Source organism: Sturnira hondurensis, unplaced genomic scaffold (assembly GCF_014824575.4).
Source record: "Sturnira hondurensis isolate 20B ecotype Veracruz unplaced genomic scaffold, ASM1482457v3 Scaffold0019428, whole genome shotgun sequence".
NCBI classification, from domain to species: domain Eukaryota; kingdom Metazoa; phylum Chordata; class Mammalia; order Chiroptera; family Phyllostomidae; genus Sturnira; species Sturnira hondurensis.
The window spans coordinates 10,856,688-10,880,527 of NW_028092059.1; positions in this window are offsets into that span (position 1 = coordinate 10,856,688).

Below are 23,840 nucleotides of genomic sequence, written 5' to 3' on the forward strand. Positions count from 1 at the left end.
GCAACCCAATTAAAAAATGGGCAAAGGACTTGAACTGTTGTCCCTTTAAATGATACTTTTTTACTTCATTCATTGACTGCATGATAACAATTTCTGGCCTTCCTTATGCAAAATAGTAAATCTAAATTCTAAATTCTAAAGAACAATTTCTAGATATTAACTCATTTCTCTTGCTTTTGCACCTAAAAAATCCACCAGCTGGTAAATCACCCAAGAAGATGGCTCAACAGATACCCCAGTTACCTCTTCCCCAACATACTGAAGATGTAATTTCCTGTGTTTCTAATCTCTTCGTCCTATTGTCACTCCTCAGCTACCCTAGGAATATCTTTCTTTTCCAACACGTTCTTTTAAACCTTGACAAAGAGGACACTTATTTGACTGTAAAAGTCTGAAACCTATAATTATATATTTTAATCTGTAGGTTAATTGAAAATATTAATTAAAAGTGTCCTTCTAAAAGCAAAACAAAATTATATGAATAATTTTATTTTTTAGAAATTTTATAGATTTTGCAAAATTTTTTGCATTGGGGATAACTACATAGTCAAAAATATTCTTAATAAACATTAATTAAAAGTTATATTATTTATTAGTCTAACTATATATATATATATTTTCCTGCAACCCAAGCATGTGCCCTGACTGGGAATCAAACCAGCAACCGCTTGCTTCACAGGCCCGTGCTCAACTCACTGAGCTACACCAGCCAGGGCCACTATAACAATATTTTTTAATTTCAGACTATTCTCTAAACTGTGGACCACTAATTTATTTTGTTTTCCTACTTATAGCTGCTATGACATTTGTCTCTCTCTTTTTTATTTTGAAATATCAATACTATTATTACTTTCCTTATACACTATCATGTAGATATTATAAAGGTAATAATTGCCAAAAAATAAAAAATGTGTAAATTCAGAAACTTACAAATCCAAAAAATATATAAATATAGAAAAATGTTCTATAACTTTCCAATGCTAAGATGATAATCATTTACACTTTACTATATGTACTTGAATTTTCTCCAAATATGTGTATTTACTGTGTAATTGTGCATAAACACATCCTGGCACACAGACACATTTTAAAAAATGGGGGCATAATTTGCATACTGTTTTATTCTTTAAATATGTAGTATGCACATCCATTGAATAAGTATACTAGAAATTATTTATTATTAAAATATTAAACTATTTTTAACTTTTCATTGCAATGGACATACTTTTACATACATCTTTTATACTTGTATAATAATTCCTAGTATTTGATATTGAAATTTGAACAAATATATAGTATAAGGCCATCTAATAAGAATATATAACCTTTTTACATTTTTAATTTCCATAAAAATGAAATGTTAAAAAATTTCCTTTTCATGGTCAAAATTTACTCTGTTTATATATGTTAATAACAGTCTTGATGGAAAGAACCAGAATTATTAGACTAATAAGAGAAATGTCTAATACCGTTAAGCACTATACTGCATTTTCCTGGTGCCTAGTTTGTAGTGGCCAAAGACAGCTCACTCAGGTATAGTTAAATTCTATTGCTATGTGCCTTGTCATTCTCTTCTGAATTAATTATTGATCAAGTTATTTTTTTCCAGAAAATATGTTTTGTGCATATTTCAGAAATTATATAGTATGGTTGTTTTCCTCCCTGGAAATTTAAACTATTTGTCATTTTGCAGTAAAACTAGAAATGTAATAAACTGCTATGAGGAACACCGAAAAGAAACTCAATGAACATAGTCCAACGCTATCTACTACAAACCGTGAAAGGATGTAGAAGCTATCTAAATTCAATTTAAGATCTGCAACAGATTAGCCATCAAGAAGGGACTAGTCTCCATGTGTCTGATACTCAGTTTCCTCATTTACTGAGTTTCATTTGCCCTGTCAACTTTCAAGGTCACTGTGTGGATAATAGGAAGTAACCTATACTGATAGTTTTTGGACAACATTGAGAGCAATTTTACACAGGGTGTGTCAGTCATTGTCAAATTATCAAAGAGAATTCCCACTTGATGGTTTCAAATGAAGAGAATTTAGTTAAATCACTCTTTACAGAGGTATTTATGGACAGGATGAAAGAAGCAAAAAGGCTAATGGAGACTACCCCAAACTAACAACAGCATGAAAGCATTATGATGATATCAGTCATCATAGACTAGATCAGTGATTCTAATAGTCTGGTCCCCGAACTTATAACATCAGTATCACCTGTTGGAAATGCAGATTCTCAGGTTTTATAACCTAGACCTACTGAATCGGAACCTCTGTGTGTGGGGTAATAGTCTAGGGGAATCTGATAGAAACTAAAAATTAATCACTGTGCTAGGTTATGCTACGGTAATAAATGACTCCAGATGACAGGTCCCCAAACACTTGATTTTAGCTCATGCTGCATTTTCACATGAGCTAAAATCAAATGTTTATTGAGTCAGTTGCAGCAGTTTTTGTCTTCCTTCTAGGACCTGGGATGCTGCTGCAACTCTTTTTGACAATGTTGCTTGTGACCATAGCAGAGGGAAATAAGAATATTGTGAAGGCTGGTTGAGAAGTGACGCAAATCATTTAAATCTTTATTGCCCAAAGTTGGCCATGTGGTCAGGCCCAAGATAACACATCAGGACATGTGTTTCATCTACAGTTAAGTGTCCCGAATATGGGTGAAAAATGATACTATCTACATCACCATTCCAGGCAAAGAAAAAAGCCATGGAAGGAGACAGAGTTATTGGAGGTCAGGGCAATCTGGAGCCATACAAGAGGGCTACCCAGCAGGAGAGGAAATATGGAGGTGGTGGGGAGGTATAGCCATTAATAAAAAGAGGCATGAAACAAAGACCTCCTCACTTCTTATGTGCTGCACAGGCCAGTCTACTGTGGTATGGAAAAGGGTAGAAAAGGGTAGACCCTGGATCTGGGGCTGGTGGTAATACCAGTTTTCAAATTATTATCATCAGTGACTTGATTTACATGCTGTCTTGTTGTCTGTGTACTCATGTCTCTCCTTTAGTCTAGGGATATGAAAGTTGACTATGCATGAAAGTTTGTACTTATATATTATATATCTCACTTTATAAAGGCTTGATGTCCTTGTGAGTTAATTATAATTCTAATTATCTTGAATTTCATCATTGTTTATTCCTTAATCACTATAGTTTATTTGGTACCATTGTCATCAATGTCAGACAACTTTGCCTCAATAAATCTGGATGACAATAATGATTAGGACCCAGTGCATACTTCCTAAAGCAAAGACAGCCTGCACAAGGCATGACAAAATAAAGAATGGTGAAGCGAAAATTTCTTCAACTGAGAGTTAGGGACCTTAATTCTAATCTCTGGTCTGCTGTAAGCAGGCCATATAATTGTGAAAAAAAACTTAGTCTATGTATAGCAAAAATTAGTGTGGTTGAAATAACCCTCTGGAATTCCTTTTAGTAACATAATACAATATTTTGATGTCACATTTTCTTTATTATTGGACGGATATTTTTCTAAATGGAAGATAGAGATGGCTGCCACTAGTCACTCTTTTTCACCAATGAAGTTTATGTGCTATACAATGACCAGTGTGAATTTATCTTTAGAAGTTTCAATCCCCCCAAAGCTTAATATACATATGGTTAGTTTCGCGAAAATATGGTATCTGTTGATTTATAGATTGGTGGTCAGATTCTCTTGGAAACTGCAAGATAGTGAACCATGATAATCTTGTGAGGTTTGCTTTTTAACTTCTGTGTGGAAGAACGTGAAGAGTGCCAGAGAAATTAGGTATATTGAATTAGTTTGTACAGCTAGCATGACTAGGATTGGTGTGGTCTTGGCTAATCTTTTTGAGTTGTTTAATCTTTTTGAGACTCAGTTTACTCATCTTTAAAACCAAACCTATAACACAAATAACAGAGTGATTTTGAAGCAAGGAGAGATGTAATATGCATAATCCTCAAAGACGCATCTAACATATAGCAGGTTACATTAAGAAATATTATTATTTCCTCTCACCTCCTTCTGTTTCTCCAAAGTAGCTACTCCAATGCTTTGTGTATAATGCTCCATGTATAACTCAGGAGCTTGATCTATAATTCATGCTTGCTTCATGGGACCTGACATATCTGAACTGGCTACTGCTATTTACTAGATGCTGAATGAACACCCTGATTGAGATATTTGTGACATTCCTAGTCATGTTTATTTTTGTCAGATATGGTTTTTAAGAATGTGACTGTTTGGAGTCCAGGTTTGTGTATTGACTTTGGCAGTTATTAACTATGTGATCTCTGCCAAAGTCACCAGGTCTTAGTTTCCCCATATGTAAAACAGGTATATAAATTGATGGTGATGACAGTGGTAACTTTCTCATAGATTTGTGTGCATGTGTGTGTGTGTGTTTGTGAAGATTAAAGAAGTGAATACCTGTAAACACTTACATTAATGCCTGGCACAGAGTCAATACTGAAAAATTGTGACCTTTTGTTACTCTCTGTCTTTTACTAGGTACTCACATTGTTTGATAAATGCTTCTCTCCCAACACACACACACCCATGCACACACACACACCCTTTCTCTAAAAAAGCTCAAATATATCCCTCCTGAGAATGACTTTTGGAAGAACAGTAAGAGTGTGTCAGGTTTCCAAATGACACTTTACAAATGGGCACCAAAAATTCTCTTAAGCAAAAGAGAGAGAATCAAATACCAAAAACTAATTAAATAATACGAAGGATAAAATGCTAACTGACACAATCAGGCGACAGAAAATGAAGGCCAAGATAACGTCCCAGCTGTACACTCTGGTGCCCTTTTCCCCCTTGTAACGGGGTGAGTTAAGGTGGAGTGTCATCCTTAACTTTGAGTTTTGCTGCTTTTGTCAGTTGTGTCACAACCTTAACATTATTCAAATGTACATTTTTATATTTAATATTCACATTCAGGTGTTCAAACCATAATTTCTGTTAGTAAAAGTGACATTTCTTAAAGTTCATTATTTTTTCCACATAGAAATTTCAGACATTAAAAAAAAACAGACTTTAAATAATAGAACCGAAGTGTCTTCAGGCTAACAGCTCCCCCTATGATTTGTCATTTCAGTACTTGAGTACTTGGAAGAAATAAGTTTGATAAGAGCCGAGTCATTTAGCTTTGTGATTAGAAATCCGCAGTCAGCTCTATGTGTCCAGGCAGCCCTTCACTTTCAGTAGAGAGCTTATATAAACTGTGTTGCCTTGACTTTTTTTGCTTGACATTTTCAAGCCAAGATGGACTATATAAAATGTCTGTTAAATTTGCCAAGGATTGCAAATTATCATGGCCATGTATCTTGATGGTAATCAAGAATGTGGCAACAATTATATGGCATCCATCTGTGGGGTTTAGGTAAAGTACTCAACTGAGCTCTTCCAATTAATTAACTTACACAAAGCAAAATGAGTAATTTTTACTGCAGAGGAAGAGAGAATAGAAATAAAATTTGTGGGAATGTACCAGGAGAAGAAATGCAAAAAATCACCAACTTATTATGAAGGCAAGGACAGGGTATTTCTGGTCAGATTTTATTTCAGACATATAACATTATTTTTTTCTTTTTCTTTTTTTAAATATAATTTTAATTTAATTCTTGTTCAAGTACAGGTTTCTGTCTTATATTCCCAACCCTGCCTGCCCCAAGCCCCATGCTCTTTTTCTTTTAATATAGCAGGTAGTTTTGAAAGTCCTTCTGAGGAGTACAGAACATTTCACATATATCCATTGGCATTGAATTCAGGAGACTGCTTCAGAAAGGCATAGAATCTTTTTGTTATTAGAATTTGATAAATACCATTTATCACTAATGCTGTTGGTTTACAATAATGGAGAGGAAAAGGAAAAATAAATTATACAAATTTTGATGTTATATCATGCTAGTTACAACTTTCCCACCTTCAAAACCCCACTCTGCTTTAATAGACTATCATGTATATTCATACCTCATTTTTACTGAAGGGTTTATGCTCTTTTCTTGGTTAAAAATAATCTGTGTCATATTCAACATTAAAAGAAGTTGATCTCATCTGATACTCCAAACAAGAAATGAAACTATGCATTAAGCATTTAAATCATAAAAAATTCTCTATTTTATTTAAGAATTTACTCCAAACAATAAAAAGAGCTGAGAGCCATATGTGACTTGTCAGGAGCACCTAAAATATCTATATCATAATTCCAACAAGTGATGGCTTTCATAAGTCTTGTCCAAATTGTATAAATTTAATGAAAAATAAATTGTTTGTGTAAGGAAGTAGAAGATCCATTAAAAAATAACTTTAAAAGATCTTTAATCTTTGTTGACATTTTAAAAGCATGTTATTTTGTATTGCTGCATTCTCTGTTGGCTTACACACACATAACAATCCCTGATGACTGGAAATTTGAACCTTTTCATAGAAATAAATTTCTGTTCAACACTTGTTTCAAACAGAGTCAATACATATTGGAGCCATGATTGATTATTATGCTTTTAATAGAGACATGTCTTTTCACTTTTATTTTTAGTAAAATTCATTTAGTCATTCCTTTTTGCTAAACAGAGAATTAAAAAGTCACAGTTCCTTTCTGGAAGAAAAATTCCTTAGCTGAGACAATATCATTTGATTACCCTCTCTAAGTGCATTAGAGATCCGTGGTGAGTTTTTGACTGTTTTTTTAGATAGTAAGTAGGAATTGTGTAGACTTACTCTTTTCAGTGAGAGTGTTCTTCCAAATTTTCTTTACTTACTCAAATCTTACCCAAGTTTTTGAGACCCAGGTTAAATTCCACCTCTTTTTTGATTTCATCTTTATCTGTATGGGTTCTCTTTGACCTCCACAGGCAGGATTCCACAGGCATTCATAATTTTTCTATTCACTTTTGCACATAAGTGTGTATATAAAATATTATTTACCTTTGTTAAAGCTCATGAAGGGAATTACGAAAATCTCAATACGTAATGCCAATTACTGGGCTCTCAAAAATATCATAGGCTAATCATTTCTCATCATGATGTGCCATTAAATTTACATAAAATTATTTCTTATGAAGACTTAAAAATTGTAAGCATTCTTTTAAAGATGTACATTCTCTAAAAATTGTGTGTCCTATATCTTCTTTAAAACTCCTTTAGAATATTTAAGAAATGCAGTGAAATACTGTATTTTTCTAAACATATAATTAGGTATAATTTTCTAAAAGATACATAGTTACTTTTTGTAAGAATTCCAGATAATAAATGAAGGGAGCAATGTATCTTAATTGTAATTGTAATTGGCTAATGATATTGGGTCACAGTTTAATTCTTAGGGTAGAAGAAGAGTATATGGATAGCAAAGAGATTTTTAAATTTATTTTAATTTTTATAAAATTTATTGGGGTAACATTAATAAAATTATATAGGTTTCAAGTGTACAATTGTATAATACATCATCTTTATTGTGTACCCACTACACAAAGTCAGATTTTGTTTTGTCACCATATGTGTGGCCCCCTTTACTCTCTACCACTCCTTCCACCCCCCTCCCTCCAGTAACCACCATACTGTTGTCTGTATTAATGAGATTGTATTTGTTTTTCTTGTTTGTTTATTTGCTGCTTTTAGTTTTATTTATTTATTTATTTTAAAGATTTTATTTATATATCTTTAGAGGGGAAGGGAAAGAGAGCAGGAGAGAAATCTCAATGTAGGGCTGCCTCTCATGCGTCCCCTGCTGGGAACTGGCCTGCAACCCAGGCATGTGTCCTGACTGGGAATCGAAACTCGATCTTCTGGATTCACAGGCCAGTGCTCAATCCACTGAGCTACACCAGCCAGCACATGTTGCTTTCAGTTTTATGTGTCACATATGAGTGAAATCATATGGTTCTTAACCTCTTCTGTCTGATTTATTTTGCTTACCATGGCATGATATTTTCAAGATCCATTTGTATTGTCACAAGGTAGTATTTTATCTTGTCGTACAGCTGAGTAGTATTCCATTGTATATATGCACCACATCTTTACCCAGTCATTTATCAAAGGATGCTTTGTTTCCATGTCTTGGGCATCACAAATAATGATGCAACGAATATAGGGGTACACATATATTTATGAATAAATGTTTTCAATTTTGGTGGGTGGATAACCAAAAGAGGGGTTGCTGGGTCATATTGTAATTCTATTTTTAACTTTTGGGGAAACTGCCATACTGTTTTCTGTAGGGACTATACCAGTTTACCATCCCACCAATATGAAGGAGGATTTGTTTTTCTCCACAACCTCTATAACACTTGTTATTACTAGTCTTGTTGATAGTAGGCGTTCTAACAGGTGTGAGGCAGTATCTCATTGTAGTTTTGATTTGTACTTCCCTAGTAGCTACTGAAGTTGAGCATCTTTTCATATATCTGTTGGATATTTGTATGTCTTCTTGGGAGAAGTGTCTGTTCAGGTCCTCGGCCTATTTTTAATTGGATTGTTTGTCTATTTGGTGTTTAGTTTTATGAGTTCTTTATATATTTTGGATATTAACCTCTTGTTGGAGCTGTTGTTTGCAAATATCTTCTCCCATTCAGTTGGTTGCCTTTTTGTTTTGTTGGTGGTTTTTTCTGCTGTGCAAAAGTTATTTAGTTTGATATAGTCCCATTCATTTACTTTTGCTTTCACTTCCCTTGCCTTTGGGGTCAAATTCATAAAATCCTCTCTAACATAAAAGATGTATTTACTTAACATTCAGAACTATTGAATTCTTCTTATTACTCATATGGTGTTGGTCATGCATTTATTAGATACAAGGTTGGTTTTTAGACTCTTTAGGTTCTAATCTTCCAGGAATGTAAAGCAGAGTGAACCCCTAAACCATGAAACTCAGATGACTAAACTCTGAGACAAATTTATATGTTATCCTTCTCAGTGACAACTATTGATGGTTAACCCCATTAACCATGGAACTGGCTTGGAAAATAATCCCTTTACCCATACAAAGCATAGTGGAGCTGGTTTTAACACATTCCACAGAGGCAAAGAAATTAAAGCTCTTTGTTAAGCTATAGTCCCCTGTAGTACATGTTCAAGCAGTCAGTGAATAAAATGTCTTTATTAGCTTCAGTCCAGTACTCCTTTGGAAACTTGTTTTGAACCCAATTTAACCTTTACAGAACCAAGCTTTTCATATTTGGTTAGAATTTTCTCACTGTGATTCACAGATTTGTTGTCATAAGATGTTACTGGGTAAAATAACTGGGTTCCAATGGAAAATAAAGTTGATCAGGTCATGAGAAGTTATTTTCACTCAAAATTTAATTGGCTGAACAATATCTGACTTTAGGAAGTGCATGTGATAAATTATGTTGGGTTTCTCATAAAGCCTCAAAAAGTTAACATTTTTGTGACCAGTGAGCCCCTATGGCATAAAGTAATACGCATTTCTAATAAATTTGAATATTAAATGAAATTATCACTAAAATCCTGGTAAGACATAGAAAAGAATTACTTGTTAGTAAGGCTCTCCTAAGGGTGATTTAGCTTTGTTAATTTCTTATGACTGTGTTATAAACAAATGAATTCATACAAATTCAAATATCCTTAGCATATACAAAACAACAGTTCACAAAGACCTTTTCTTAGAAAGAGCACTTCCATGCTTCCCTCTTTCTCCCTTAATAATGTAAGACGTGGTAAACAAGATGGAGGAATCATTCCCCCACGGAGGGAAGGCACATATCTACCAGAACTCACAGCCCCAGAAGGACGGTAGGAAAAAGAAAGATCTCCATTTTCCTTGTTTCTACTCTTCTCTGAAATTCATTAGCTCTGTTATCATTATTATTTTTTTGGTGATGACTACTATCTATCTTTTCTGTATCTGTGGCTTCTATGTTTTCCCCATATAAGACACTTTTACAAAATGTGTTCTGTTTGTTGGGTGTGTAAGAGCTCAAGTTAGATTGTACTAGATGTACAGCACTAGGGTAGCACTCTGTTGTCCTGTGGAGAAGAACTAGTCTAGACAAGAAGACTTAATTTCATTAAGCATTCTGCAGCAGCGTGACATACCAAGCAATACATTGAGGGTAAGCAATGAGTAGATCCAGATTCTAGTTGTGTCAAATGATTTAATTACTGGATTAGATTGTAAGTAACTGTGTAAAAGACCAAGACTTAGACAGTTTTACTCAATAATCAATTTATTTTCAAAGTTTTCAAAGAGCACTGTGACTATCCTCACCTTCTATTAAAATAGTGATTAGTTTCTTTAGTGTTAATCTCACCTAGAAAGATAATTTACTTATCTTTCTTAATACTAAACTGAAAGACACGTTAATAATAAACTGAAACACTTAATAATAAACTGAAAGACACATTTAGCTTTATTGTTGGGTAGCAAGGACAGCATCTCAGAAACCTCTCTAGAAAGGAAAAAAACGTATTTGTAACTGTCATAGGATCCTACTTCCATGCTAGCTACTTGTATAGTTATCACTTTAACCATTTGGCATTTAACTTTTTTGTGATAGTGCCTGCCAGGTACAGTCATCATAAGTTGGCTTCACTATCATTTTTTACTTTTAATGTTAAAGCTTTTATCTAATTTACTTTAAATTTTGCTAGCAGTATTATCATCTCCCCTTGGGTTCACCACCTTTGGTTGTAGAGTATCTGGTAGTTGTGGTACAAAAATAATTGTGTTATCTAATTAAAAAAACAAAATTGGATAAATACTAGAGAGTTTATAACACTAATAACACTGTCTAATAAATGAATTGCTCTCTTAAACACTGTAACTGAGTTCCTAATATGTTTTCAGGACTGTTCTAAAGGCTATTTATAAGACATGGGGGAATAAGTAAGATCAAAAGAGATAATGAAAAAGCAGTTAAAGGAAGTACATTGATAGGACATGCAGCATATAAATATCAAGGCATATATATTCAGGTTTGGAATAATGATTGTGTCTTTGTTTTAAATCATCTCTATTTTGATTCTGCAGCTCCATCCCATCTGGCTGGAATGGCATTTGATCTGTCATCAACAGGGCTCCTATTTTCGATCACACTTTGGGAGTTGGGGGCACTGTATAGTGCTCAGAACTAGCAGACTTTTATAGGATTGATGGTGCATCCAGGTCCAACTATGGGTAGTTTCTTGAAATTGAAAAAGTCTTTGCTTTGATGTCACCCATGGGTTAGGAGAATGTTTGCCAAGTTTAGGCACATTGTTTTCACTATCAGATGCACTTTCTGAAGCCTGCTACTTCATCTATTTGACATACAATGGGATGGGCCTCAGTTCCTTAGCAATCTTAGGACCAGCTGATTTTCTTACTCTTTCTATGATAGGAATCCACCAACATACCATCGTGTTTTTCTTTCCTACTTGATCTCACCTTTCTTCTCTCCTATCCCTTCTCCACTTTCTCTCTCTTGTTCTTCTCCCTGGCACCTAATAGCACCTTCTCACTGAACTTAGGGTTTACAAAAATAAGAAAAGCTCTTGATTCAGATTTTTTCCCTTTTTTTTGTTCTAAACTCTGGAGAAAAATCACAGAGAACACAGAATAGTTTCTCAACAAATTATGCTGATACTAAATGTATAGTCATATATCAGAGAAGTCAATATTTATGATTTATATTCTCTAAAACAGAGATTTCCAAACTTCAATGAGTGCATTTGGGATATCAGGCAAAAACATTAGCATTTCTATTTTTATTTTGCACAATACCATCTTTACATTTTTGCATTTATATGTGCATGTAATATTAATGCATTAGAAAGTGTATGAGGTCTGTCCAGAAAGAGTCCAGCCATTGTTAATTAGAACAGTTTGCAAGACATTGATATAATCAGGCAGCTGAGGAGAGTGGACTGGAATGCACATGTGTGAACAAGGACTACCGTATTGACTCGTTGAGGGTGGAACATGCAGTTGACTGAGCATGTGTACTGTGTGACCATTGCATTAAAAATAATTGAGCAAATAGAGCAATAAATCTGCATCAAATTTTGTGTTAAGCTTGAACATTCCTCTGCAGAAACTATTCAGATGATTCAGAAGGCTGCAGCGATGGGCAACCGGTGACTGAGAGTTGCATCACGACAACACACCCTTTTATGCATCACGTCTCTGTGCATAGTTTTTGGTGAAACATAAAGTCACCCAGGTAACTCAGCCTCCCTACAGCCCTGACTTGGCACCCTGCGACTTCTGGCTTTTCCCAAAACTAAAATCACCATTGAGGGGAAAGAGATTTCAGACTGTCAATGAGATTCAGGAAAATACAATAGGGCAGCTGATGGTGATTAGGAGAACTGTATGAGGTCCCAAGGTGCCTACTTTGAAGGGGACTGAGGTATCATTGTTCTATGTACAATGTTTCTTGTCTTTTGTATCTTCTTCAATAAATGTCTCTGTTTTTCATATTACATGGGTACTTTCTGGACAAACCTCATATGTATAAATATATAAATAAAATTTATAAGTGAATAAATATACATTGAGAAGGGGAAGTTAAAACTATGAGTAGCCAACATGTAGAAAACCATGTGCTAAATATTTCAGAGCTACAAAACATTAAGACAGACCTTGTTCTTTTTTAAAAAATATATTTTATTGATTATGTCATTACAGTTGTCCCATTCCCCCCTTCACTCCCCTCCACCCTGCACACTCCCTCCCTCACCATTCCTCCTTTAGTTTATGTCCACGTGTCTCAAGTTCTTTAGATTCTACATTTCCCCTACTATTCTTGCCCTCCCCCTATCTGTTTTCTACCTACTGTCTATGCTATTTTCTGTACCTTCTCCTCCCTTCTTCTCCTCCCACTCTCCTGTTGCTAACCCTCCATGTGTTCTCCATTTCTATGGTTCCGCTTCTGTTTGCTTTTGTTTTAGGTGTGGTTTTTAATAACTGTGAGTTTGCTGTCCTTTCACTGTTCATATTTTCTATCTTCTTTTCCTTAGATAAATCCCTTTAACATTTCATATAATAAGGGCTTGGTGATGATGAACTCCTTGAATTTGATCTTATCTGAGAAGCACTTTATCTGCCCTTCCATTCTAAATGAAAGCTTTGCTGGATAGAGCAATCTTGGCTGTAGGTCTTTGGATTTCATGACTTGGAGTAGTTCTTTCCAGCCCCTTCTTGCCTGTAAGGTCTCTTTTGAGAAATCCACTGACAGTCTGATGGACACTCCTTTGTAGGTGACTGTCCCCTTATCTCTTGCTGCTTCTAGGATTCTCTCCTTCATTTTAATCTTGGCTAATGTAATTATGATGTGCCTTGGTGTGTACCTTCTTGGGTCCATCTTCTTTGGGACTCTCTGAGCTTCCTGGATTTCCTGGAAGTCTATTTCCTTTGCCAGACTGGGGAAGTTCTCCTTTATTATTTGTTCAAATAAGTTTTCCACTCGTGGCTGTTCCTTTCCCCCTTCTGGTACCCGTATAATTCGGATGTTGGAGCATTTAAAGTGGTCCTGTAGGTTCCTAATCCTCTCCTCATTTTTTTGAATTCTCCTTTCTTCATTCTTTTCTGTTTGGTCATTCTTTTCTTCCTTCTGGTCCACTCCTTTGATTTGAGTCCCAGTTTCCTTTCCATCACTATTGGTTTCCGTGCATTTCCTTCATTTCAATTAGTTTAGCCTTCATTTGTTCCTATAATTTTTGACTAAAATCGACCAGTTCTGTGAGCATCCTGATCACCAGTGTTTTGAACTGTGCATCTGATAGGTTGGCTATTTCTTGGTTGCTTAGAGTTATTAGCTCTGGGGCTTTGAGTTGAGCCATATTTTGTTCTGTTTGCACCTGTTACATATGAGAAGTGGAACCCTAGGTGTTCACCAGGGCGGGGCAACTCAGTCACTAGGTTGTGACGCTGTATGTGGGGCTGAGGTCCAAGAGGGACAATGGCGATCCCCTATGCTGCTTCCCGTTGTTGGGGCCTGCAAGGTCTGTCTCACTGCTCACTCCTTTGCTGGTTTATCTGCTTGCGAATGTGTGTCCGGGGTCAGCCTGCCGCCTTACTCCCTCACTGGGTCTGCCTGTTGCTACCCATGCCTGGGATCTACCCACGGCTGCCTGTGTGCCTGGGTCAGGAGATCTTTCCTGCCTGGGCTCCTCTGCTGGCTCCACGCCTCTTACCGGTCTGGCTGAATGGTTCGTTGTTGTCGGACTTCCATATAGTTCAATTTTCTGTGTTTTGGCTGTGTTTTTGTTACTGAAACTCTGTTGACTTTAAACTTGGTTGTGAGAGGAGGCACAGTGTTTCCACCTACACCTCCATTTTAGCAGAAGTAGATCTTGTTCTTTTGTAGTTTACTCTTTAATAGGAGTATTAGAAAATAAAGTTCATATCTATACCACAGATCTGTTCTGTTAGAAAGGATCTTATAGAGAGAATCCTTTTCTAAGTTTCCAAGGTGGGGAAAGTTTGCATCTAGAGGTATGTTTGTGCAGTGGAAAGGAGGAGAGGACATGGATCAGAAAAAGATTATTATTTTGAAATCCTAACCCTTAGTACTTCAGAATGTGGAAAACTTAATGAAAGAAGTACTTTCGAATTTGCATCTTGAAAGTAAGGTAGGTATTATCTGTGAAAATAAATTAAGGAAGAAGGGTAATCCAGGTTAAGAGTTTTCAAACATGAAGACCCTGGCATACAAGGAATTTTTAGGATGTACTCAGGCATAAATAGTATTTTTTAAAGCATGCTTTGTTGATTATGCTGTTACAGTTGTCTTTTTTTCTCCCCTTTATCTCTCTCTGCCCTGTCCCTCCCTTCTCTCCAGTTCCCCACCCCCTAGCTTAGTTCATGTCTTGGGTCACACATATAAGATCTTTGACTTATTATTTAAAGAAACAAAACTACAGGTTCTCAACATATATTTTTTCTTAAAGTCAATCTGTCTGCTTCTAAAAATCTCAAGAAAACAGAACAGTAATTCCAGAATTCATGTTTGTTTCCCTAAACAATGTGAAGACGAATCACTGAATATCATTTGCAATTCCAGAGTGGTAATTTTTAATATTTAAAGGAAAGGCAGAAGACTCAGTGATGATTAAGAGACTACAAGATTCATCATAGCACTGTGTAAAACACAGACTAATAATTAATGTTGACTGCCGATGTTGCTCAAGAATACAGTGACATAGCAGCATCACAGATGTGTCATTAGAGTTTGAGAAGCACGAGTATAGATGACAAAGCAGACCTCTTCATACAGGTAAAATAGTTTTTGACATTTATATTGTATTTGTTAGTGAATGTTTCAAACATCTGCCTCAGCTACAACTTCTTGTTTATCCCAAAAACCCAAAGACAAAAACAATAGTTTCTCATCAGCTCTCCATTATGGAAAAAAAATAGTCCATTATGTTTAAATTTAGTAATTAGCTAATTTAAAAATAATGTTTACCCAATTTAACTGCACAATATCCCAACCCAAAGATTACAAATTAGATATAAACTATCGCCAGATTGGCTGACTATTAAATATTTGGTTCTTCCAGCATTTGTAAATGACTTATATTGAAAGTTATAAATCATATTTAGAGTTTCATGCTATCTCTTTGTTAGAAGCAGAGCATAGGCAGATTTAAAAAGTGACCACAAAGAGAGGGCTCTAGTATTTGTTTTCCTAAATTCTGATGCATTGCCCCGTGCTTCCAATACTCACCAGGGTTTTTTATTTCAAGTTTAAAAAATAAATATTTATAAAGTTGGCGGTGGTTTGTTTAAACTCACTGCACTTTTGTAAATTTCAAGTGACAAGTATGTTCTGCCATTAATCGAGTTTTTGGAGCCATCCATACAAATGTGCCAGCACATGCAAAAACCACGCATTCTTTGTTAAACTAAACAGTCCTAAGCATTGTGTGGACTCCTGGCATAGTATGGCTAAATATTCAGACACATGCCTATATAGTACTGTGTGTTCTGCCAAATAGAGGGAAAACAAAAGAAAAAATTCATATAAATATACTGGTAAACATTGACTTTGTAAGGAGCAGCATAAGCTGCTTTGAAAAAATGTGGAGCATGATTCAGAGAATACATTTTAATCCTTTTCCTTAGGAAAATGTATCTAATTTGTTTTTCATGAAAACATGTATTTAGTGGTGATGTTTTTCATTGGCTGAGATATTTTGGCATATTTATGGCATAAAGGTGATTGGAATAATATTTGCATTTATTTTTCACTGAAATTTGAAATAAGTGTAATATATACACTTTGTAACATAATATCATTGCCAGTCAGGCTATACTCCCTTTTAAGAAAGCATAATTCAGTACATGAAAATTCAAAGTGACTAACCTATAAATATGGGGGAATTATTCATGTTACCAAAGGATCCTTTCTTTACCAAGCATCTATCACAGAATATCTTTAAATAACTAGTTTCTTTTAGGACATTTAAAAGTACTAGATTTAAGTTTTTTGATATTCAAGGAATATCTAAGAACATATCTATTATATAAGGCATTAGCCTAAATAGATAATTTGCAAAGTCCTTAATAATCTTGATTTATGTTACATTATTAATCATTACCAGAAAAGGAAAAGACTGAAAAGCTAATGACCAAGCCAATGTGATGTTTCCTTGTGTACTTTCTTTATCCACAGAATACACAAGAGTTTTTTTATCTTCATGTGATGACTTTTTAAATAGCATGCTGTTATGCTTATAATTATTTATTCCAGAGCAGGTGCCAACTTCTTAGAGGCTATTTGAAAGCCCAGTCTCTTTCCATAAAAATCAACACTTTTCTCTCCTTTCTCTTCAAACAGTTTCCACAAAGTCATACAATTAAATCTCTTTCAGACCAGCCCATCTCACTTTCCTCTGGGTCCTCTCATAAGCTGTGCCGTATCCTGGCAGATTCAATGAACGATGTGGTCCAACTGATAGAGTAGTTTGTGTTGGCCGTTCCTAGCTCTGCTGGCTTTTCCATTCTCATTTGCCTTGGAGAAACTATTAGTAGTAATCAGTTAATTTCTCATTCATGACTTTGCTCCTCGTACAAACTTACCTTTCATTCACTTTCTATATATAATAGCCTAGTGGTTCTTCCCATTCTAAGCCTTTCTTTAAATTGTCATTAGTGTTCATCTTCTAAGGAACAAGTCTGGCTATACTATCCTGTTTTTAAAAGTTTCCTATGATGTTCCGTCCAATATAGGAATTTCCCACCTGTGAGAAATGGCCCAATAACTGGGACGAATTGAGTGAATGGTTCAGTCTTAGAATCAAATCATTGGAGGATATTGTACGTATTTTGTGGTTTTACCTCAGTCCCCCCAAACAATGGGAAAAAACAGCCAATAACCTTTTTGTCTAGATCCAAGATACATAAGAAAATTTATATTTTTACCCCTCCCTTTTTAAACACTTTTTATTGTGCCCACCCCCTTCTTACACAAACACAGTTTCATTAACTTAATTTAGTTCATCCAATGCTAATACCAGGTAATAATGTTTCTTCCTTTATATATATATATATATATATATATATATATATATATATATATAATGATTATTTTTGTGGATACAGATTTTATTTCCTCATTCTCTCTCCAGAATTTTGCTTCCTATTCCTTTCTAACTTCAGTCTCTTGGCTCAAGAAAGTATATTGTATCAATTTTCTTTGTTAATTCAACTGGCATTTTCATTCAACGTATAATTTGTGCCATTCTGAGCAATATTGTAATGCAAAGTGGAGCTAGACATATGCAGGATTACCTTAAAATGAGGGTTTCCATAATGCTGTTATTTGAAAAATAAATTCATGTTGATTAGTAACTACTGGTCCCAACCCATCAATTCCCCTCATGTACTCTATTCCACAGCTGGTCAAAAAGGCTTGTTATTTCCTGATTACACCGGGTCTTTGTAGGGCCACATGTGTTTGCACATGCTATTCCTTAAGTTTGAAATTCTTTTCCTCTTTTGTTTTAAGAAGAAATTTTTATGCATGCTTCAGAGCTCAAATGTCACCTCTTTAGTCAAGCATTCTAAATCTCTGGGCAGAATTATGCTTTCTCCTCTGTGCTTCAGTATTTTAAAATTCACATTAATATTCATTTAAAATTTTTAGTGTGAAAATATTAAATTCATATTAATATACATAGCAATGGGTTACAGAACAGTCGAGGGCTCTGGTCATACTATAATCAGAATAAAAATATAGAACCAGAGGGAAGTTTTAAACATTTTTTTCACCTCTTGCAAAGAGTTCTCTCAGCTTTGGAGGAAGACCAAGAAACATACAACGATACCAGTTGTATATTTTAGAGAACTTTATGTGATAAAATTATTTTAGTTGTGCAGTTATCAAGAAAAATCTAGAAAAAGATACAAGCCATTGAAACAAGTGAACTAGCTCGCATTCTTACTTGCATTGACAGGCTACAAACTTCAAACATCACCTTTAATATTTAACCAATATATTAGATGTTCCTAAGCCAATTTCCTTGCCAAGGTAAGGAATTCAACTCTTTCATTGAATTACACACAGGTTGGGAACTGGTCTCATTAATATTTCACACAGGTGTACTATAAAAAGCTTCCTGATATTCAGTAATTACAGATATACAAATACACACCTTTTCAAGGAATAAGGCAAATGTTTTCCCTTAATCGGCTTCCCTTCTATCGCCATGTAACTTATTTTGGGGGAGAATTCCATTTTCTCTGGAAGAAGCATTAAGAAATCTTCAAAAGGAACTTGTGACTTTTAAAATAACAAATGATTAGCCTATTAAAATTGTATATTGGGATTTCTCTCTAATAAAAGGAATTAGATACCACCACTTGAATTAGAACTTAAGGGAGTCTTCCTCTGTTTAGGATATATTTTTTTAAGTCTTGGAAACTATTTGACCATTTATAGTGGTCTGAGTCCATTTGTACCTGGTTTGCTTAGGCTATAGGCATTTGAAACAGCCACAATTTGTTCTTAGAGGTATGACTATTATTTCTTAGTTTGTGGAAAATATTTCCTACAGTCTTGTGTTTGATCAAGCAGCCTGCAATCTATATTTTTAGACAGGTCTATAAAGAATATATTATTTATTATTTTCTATAACAATTTTTTCAGGTAGTTTGTTCAATTTTTTTACGCATGTCAGTTGCCAAAATATTTCAAAAAGGAAGCTTACTTCTGCCATGTGTGATTTCTGATGTGTGATTTCTTTGGATGTCATTTTTCATTGCTTGTGAGACAGCTATTTTTTATTTCTTGATGTCTGTTGCACCCAAAGAAAATCTGTATTTTGCTTTCTGTAAGAAAAGAGCAACTGGGTGGTATCGGAAAAACTTCCACCCACTAACATGGAAAAATATTCAATCTGTCCCATTACATTGAAGTGGGAGACTTTAAAGGGCAGCATACCCAGTTAAGGAAGATACATTTCCATCTGTGATCAATAGCACGTAAAGAACAGCTCCTCTCTGAGCTCTATCTGGAGCAAAATTACCTTGGTATTTCCTGGACCGTGGACACGCCACAAGTTTCTAAGGCTGAGCAGCCATGGGGAGCCATACCTGATTTTGAGGGGGAGACTGTTCTCTCTGTGAGGTTCACGGAATATGACTTTTCACTATTCCCCAGAGCTGCAGGACAGCTTTTAGAGACTGTGTCTTCTATATCGACTACCTAATAAGCAAGAGATAAATAGGTCCCAGAGAGTATTAGAGTAGGGCTAGCATGACAAATGTTTTCTCATTCTTTTCTGGTCTTCCATTTCTTTTTACAAAGAAATAATTTGGTTTTCTGATTGGTTTGGGGGAATTGAATGTATTTCCCAGAAAAGAACCAAAGCATCTAGTTCTCTTTAGTAGTCAAATGGAATCTGTTCTATTATGGACCAGGTACTCACACCTCATCTTGCTATCTGAATATTTTTATTCTCGGAGGCACGTAAACATTAAAAGGCAACAAAAGTCTAATAGTGATGTTTCTTTGTGAGCTATATATAGACACTTTCACTTTTTAATAGTTAAGTCTATAAATTCTGAGATCTCTATTTGGTGTCATCTATTTCCTTCCTCCCTTCCTCCCTTCCTTCCTCCCTCCTTACTATTTTTTCTTTTCTTTCTCTCTTCCCTCCTCCTTCCTCCTCTCTTTCTTTTTCTTCTGATGAGGGAAGAAATTAGCCATAGAAAGTTTTTACTTATTTGGACATAATCGCTTTATTTTATAATACATGAACTAATCAGATCAGATTTTAGTGGGTACGCATAATTTAATCTAAATTTCTTCAGTTGGTGTAGGAAAATGAAAATTAACAAGGGGCACAAAACAATAAAAATATTATTGTTATCTCTATATTACATCAACATTTTAGTTAATTTTGAGTCCTTTCTAAGAAAAGATTTTCCTTCCTGGGTTGCTGATCTTTAGGGATTATGATTGTGTTGTCTCCCCTAAACAACTGGACCTATTGGTCTTAGAGGGCATTGTAATTGTATGCTCAAGACATGAGAAATAGAATTGGTTACTGGTGTTCTTTTGCTATAGCCTTAATTCTCTTAAATGTTATCTTTGAGGGACATTATCACAGAAAATAACAAAATGGGAGGATGTGGAGAACCAGGTAGAAGGTAAAAAAAGAACTGGTGGAGGGAAATGTTTGAATCCAAGGAATGCTCAGAACACAGAGGTCAAAACACAGCACTGTTAGAGACAAAGTAGTCCAATAAATAGAACATTGGGAAAAAAATTAAGGTCAAGTTCTGAATTCAACCCTATCACTGTGCCTTAGGTAAGTATGAACATTAGAGTCAAATAAGGCTTTTTATTTTATAAAGTTTGGGATGCACTAGTGACTGAAGATGAGTGAAATTCTCTGCCTAGACAGATAAAGTGTCTTATTAGGAAATACCACAAAATTATTAGTCCACAAAATTTCTAAATAGCCATTTTAGGGGGACATTGGTAGAATAAATATTTTACATCAACATATTTGTTAAGCCACATATATTCCTTAACTTAAAAAGTACCATGAAGAGAAAACAAGACAAGGATGTCCATTTTCATCGCTCTTATTCAACACAGTACAGGAATCTGTACTAACCACAGTGATCAGACAAGAAGAAGTAAAAAGGACCTAAATTAAAAGGGAAGAAGTAACACGGTCATTACTTGCATATGACATGATATTGTATATACAGAACCATAAAAATATGAATTCAGTGAGGTGGCAGGATAAAAAATAAATATCTAGAAATTAGTTGCATTTTATATACCAATAATGAAGTATGAGAAAAAGAAACTAAGAAAACAATCCCTCACAGTTGCTTAAAAAAATACCTAGAAATAAATTTAACCAAGGGTGTGAAAGACCTGTACTCAGAAAACTATAAGACACTGAAAGAAGATACATGTAAGTAGAAGCATATACCATGTTTATGGATTGGAAGAATTAACATCATTAAAATGGATGTACTACCCCAAACAACCTATAGCTTCAACCTACAGATTCAATACAATTCCTACCAAGTTACAAATGGCATATTTCACAGAACTAGAACAAATATTCCAAAAATTTATATGGAACCACAGACCCCCAAATAGCCTCTGCAATCTTGAGAAAGAAGAAAAAGTTGGGTACATCACACTATCTGATCCTATGGCCTTTTAGTGATCAAAAGGCCACAGTAATCAAAACAGCATGGTACTGGAGTAAACACTAACATATAGATCAATGGAACAGAAGAGAAAGCTCAGAAATAATCTCATGCCTTTAGTCAATTAATATTTGACAAGGGGAGCTTTGTACAATGGGCTAAAGGTAGTCTGTCAATAAATCATGTTGTGAAAACTGGACAGATACATGCATAAAAATAAAACTAAATCACCTTCTTAAACTACACACAGAATAATCTGATTAAAGACTTAACTGTTAGATTCAAAACCATGAAAATTCTAGAAGAATACCTAGACAGTAAAATCTTGAACATTTCTCATAACTATATTTTTTTCTGATATATCTCCTCAGGCAAAGAAAACAAACAAACAAAAATAAACAACCGGGACTACATCAAGCTGAAAAGATTTTGCATAGCAAAGTAAACCATCAATGAAATGAAATGGGAAAACATATTTCCCAATGGTACATCTGATAAAGAGTTAATATCCAAAATTTATAAAGAACTTACACTTCACACCAAAAAACAAACAATCCAATTTAAAAAATGGGCAAAGGACCTCAATGAATACTTTTTCAGAAGACACACAGTTTGCCAATAGGGTGCTCAATGTAAAAAGTTTACACCCATGTAAAAGGGTGCTCAATATCACTATCATCAGAGAAATGCAAATTAAAACCACTATGAAATATCACCTCATATCTGTCAAAATGGCCATCATCAATAAACCAATAAACAAGTGTTGGTGACCATGTGGAGAAAGGGGACCCCTTTTGCATTACTGGTGGGAATGCAGATTGGTGCAACCACTGTGGACAGTAGAATGGAGACTCAAAAATTAAAAATGGAGCTGCCTTATGACCCAGTTATTCCTCTTGTGGGAATATATATAAAGAAGCCTGAAACACTAATTTCAAAGAATATATACATGCCTATGTTTATTGCAGCACTATTTACAATAGCCAAGATTTGGAAGCCTCCCAAGTGCCCATCTATAGGTGAGTAAAATAAATAAACAAATAAATAAATAAGTAAAGCAAAAAGTTATTCATTTACATAATGGAATATTGAACCACTCATCTGTAAAAATGAAAGAAATCTTACCTTTTGTAATAGCATGGATGGACCTGGAAAGTATCATGCTAAGTGAAATAAGCCAGTCAGAGAAAGACAAGTATCATATGATTTCACTTACATGTGGAATTTAGTAAACAAAATGAACTAAGAAAGTGGAGACAGACTCATGGATAGAGAGAACAAACTGACAGCTGTCAGAGAGGAGGGGTTTGGGGACTGGGTGAAAAGGGTGAGATGATTAAGCAAAGAAAAAAAAAAGAAAAACTCATGGGCACAGACAACAGTATGGTGATTGCCAAAAGAAGGGAATGGGAAGAGGCAGAAGAGGGTAAAAGGACAGTGATGGAAAAACACTTGACTTAGGTTGGTAAACACACAATACAATACACAGATTATGTGCTGTAGAACTGTATACATGAAACATATAATTGTATTAACCAATGACACCCTAATAAATTAAAAAATTAAGAAGTATCATAAGTTATTTAATCCTAAAGTGACATTTACTTTGACAAAAAATGAACACTACACAATTTATGTAGACAGGACAGAGTATATTTTTAAAAATATTTGATTTACACACATTTTACAGAACGTATTTATTGGAAAAATGGGGACCCTCCTGTACCGAACAAACAAAATAGCTTCTATTTTTTGGTAGACTTGTCAATTGTGAAGCTGAAAATACAAGTGTTATTCTGCCAAGAAACGGAATGGATTAAATGACCCTTTACCCACCATTTCTAAATGTATTTCTATTTATGTTACTGATAGAAGATACCTGAAAGAACTTTATTTTACCCGTTATGCCTTAAATACAGTCCCTGCAAGCTTCTTACTTGATGATTACAGAAAAGGTTTTCCCCTCTTCTTTCCCTTGTAAGAATATCAATAGTCTATCTAGTCAGAATGATGTTCTTCTTTTTCCTCTTCTCCTCACCTTGGCTATTTCATTATTCATTAACAAGCTTATCAAAATGTAGGCAGAGAGAGGAAGTAAAACTCAACATTTTAAAAATCATTTTGCAGAACTGGTTAAAAGTTTTAGGGGGTATACATAAAATAAATATTCTGTATTAACTTATTTGTTAAACCACAGGCATGACTTAATTTTATGT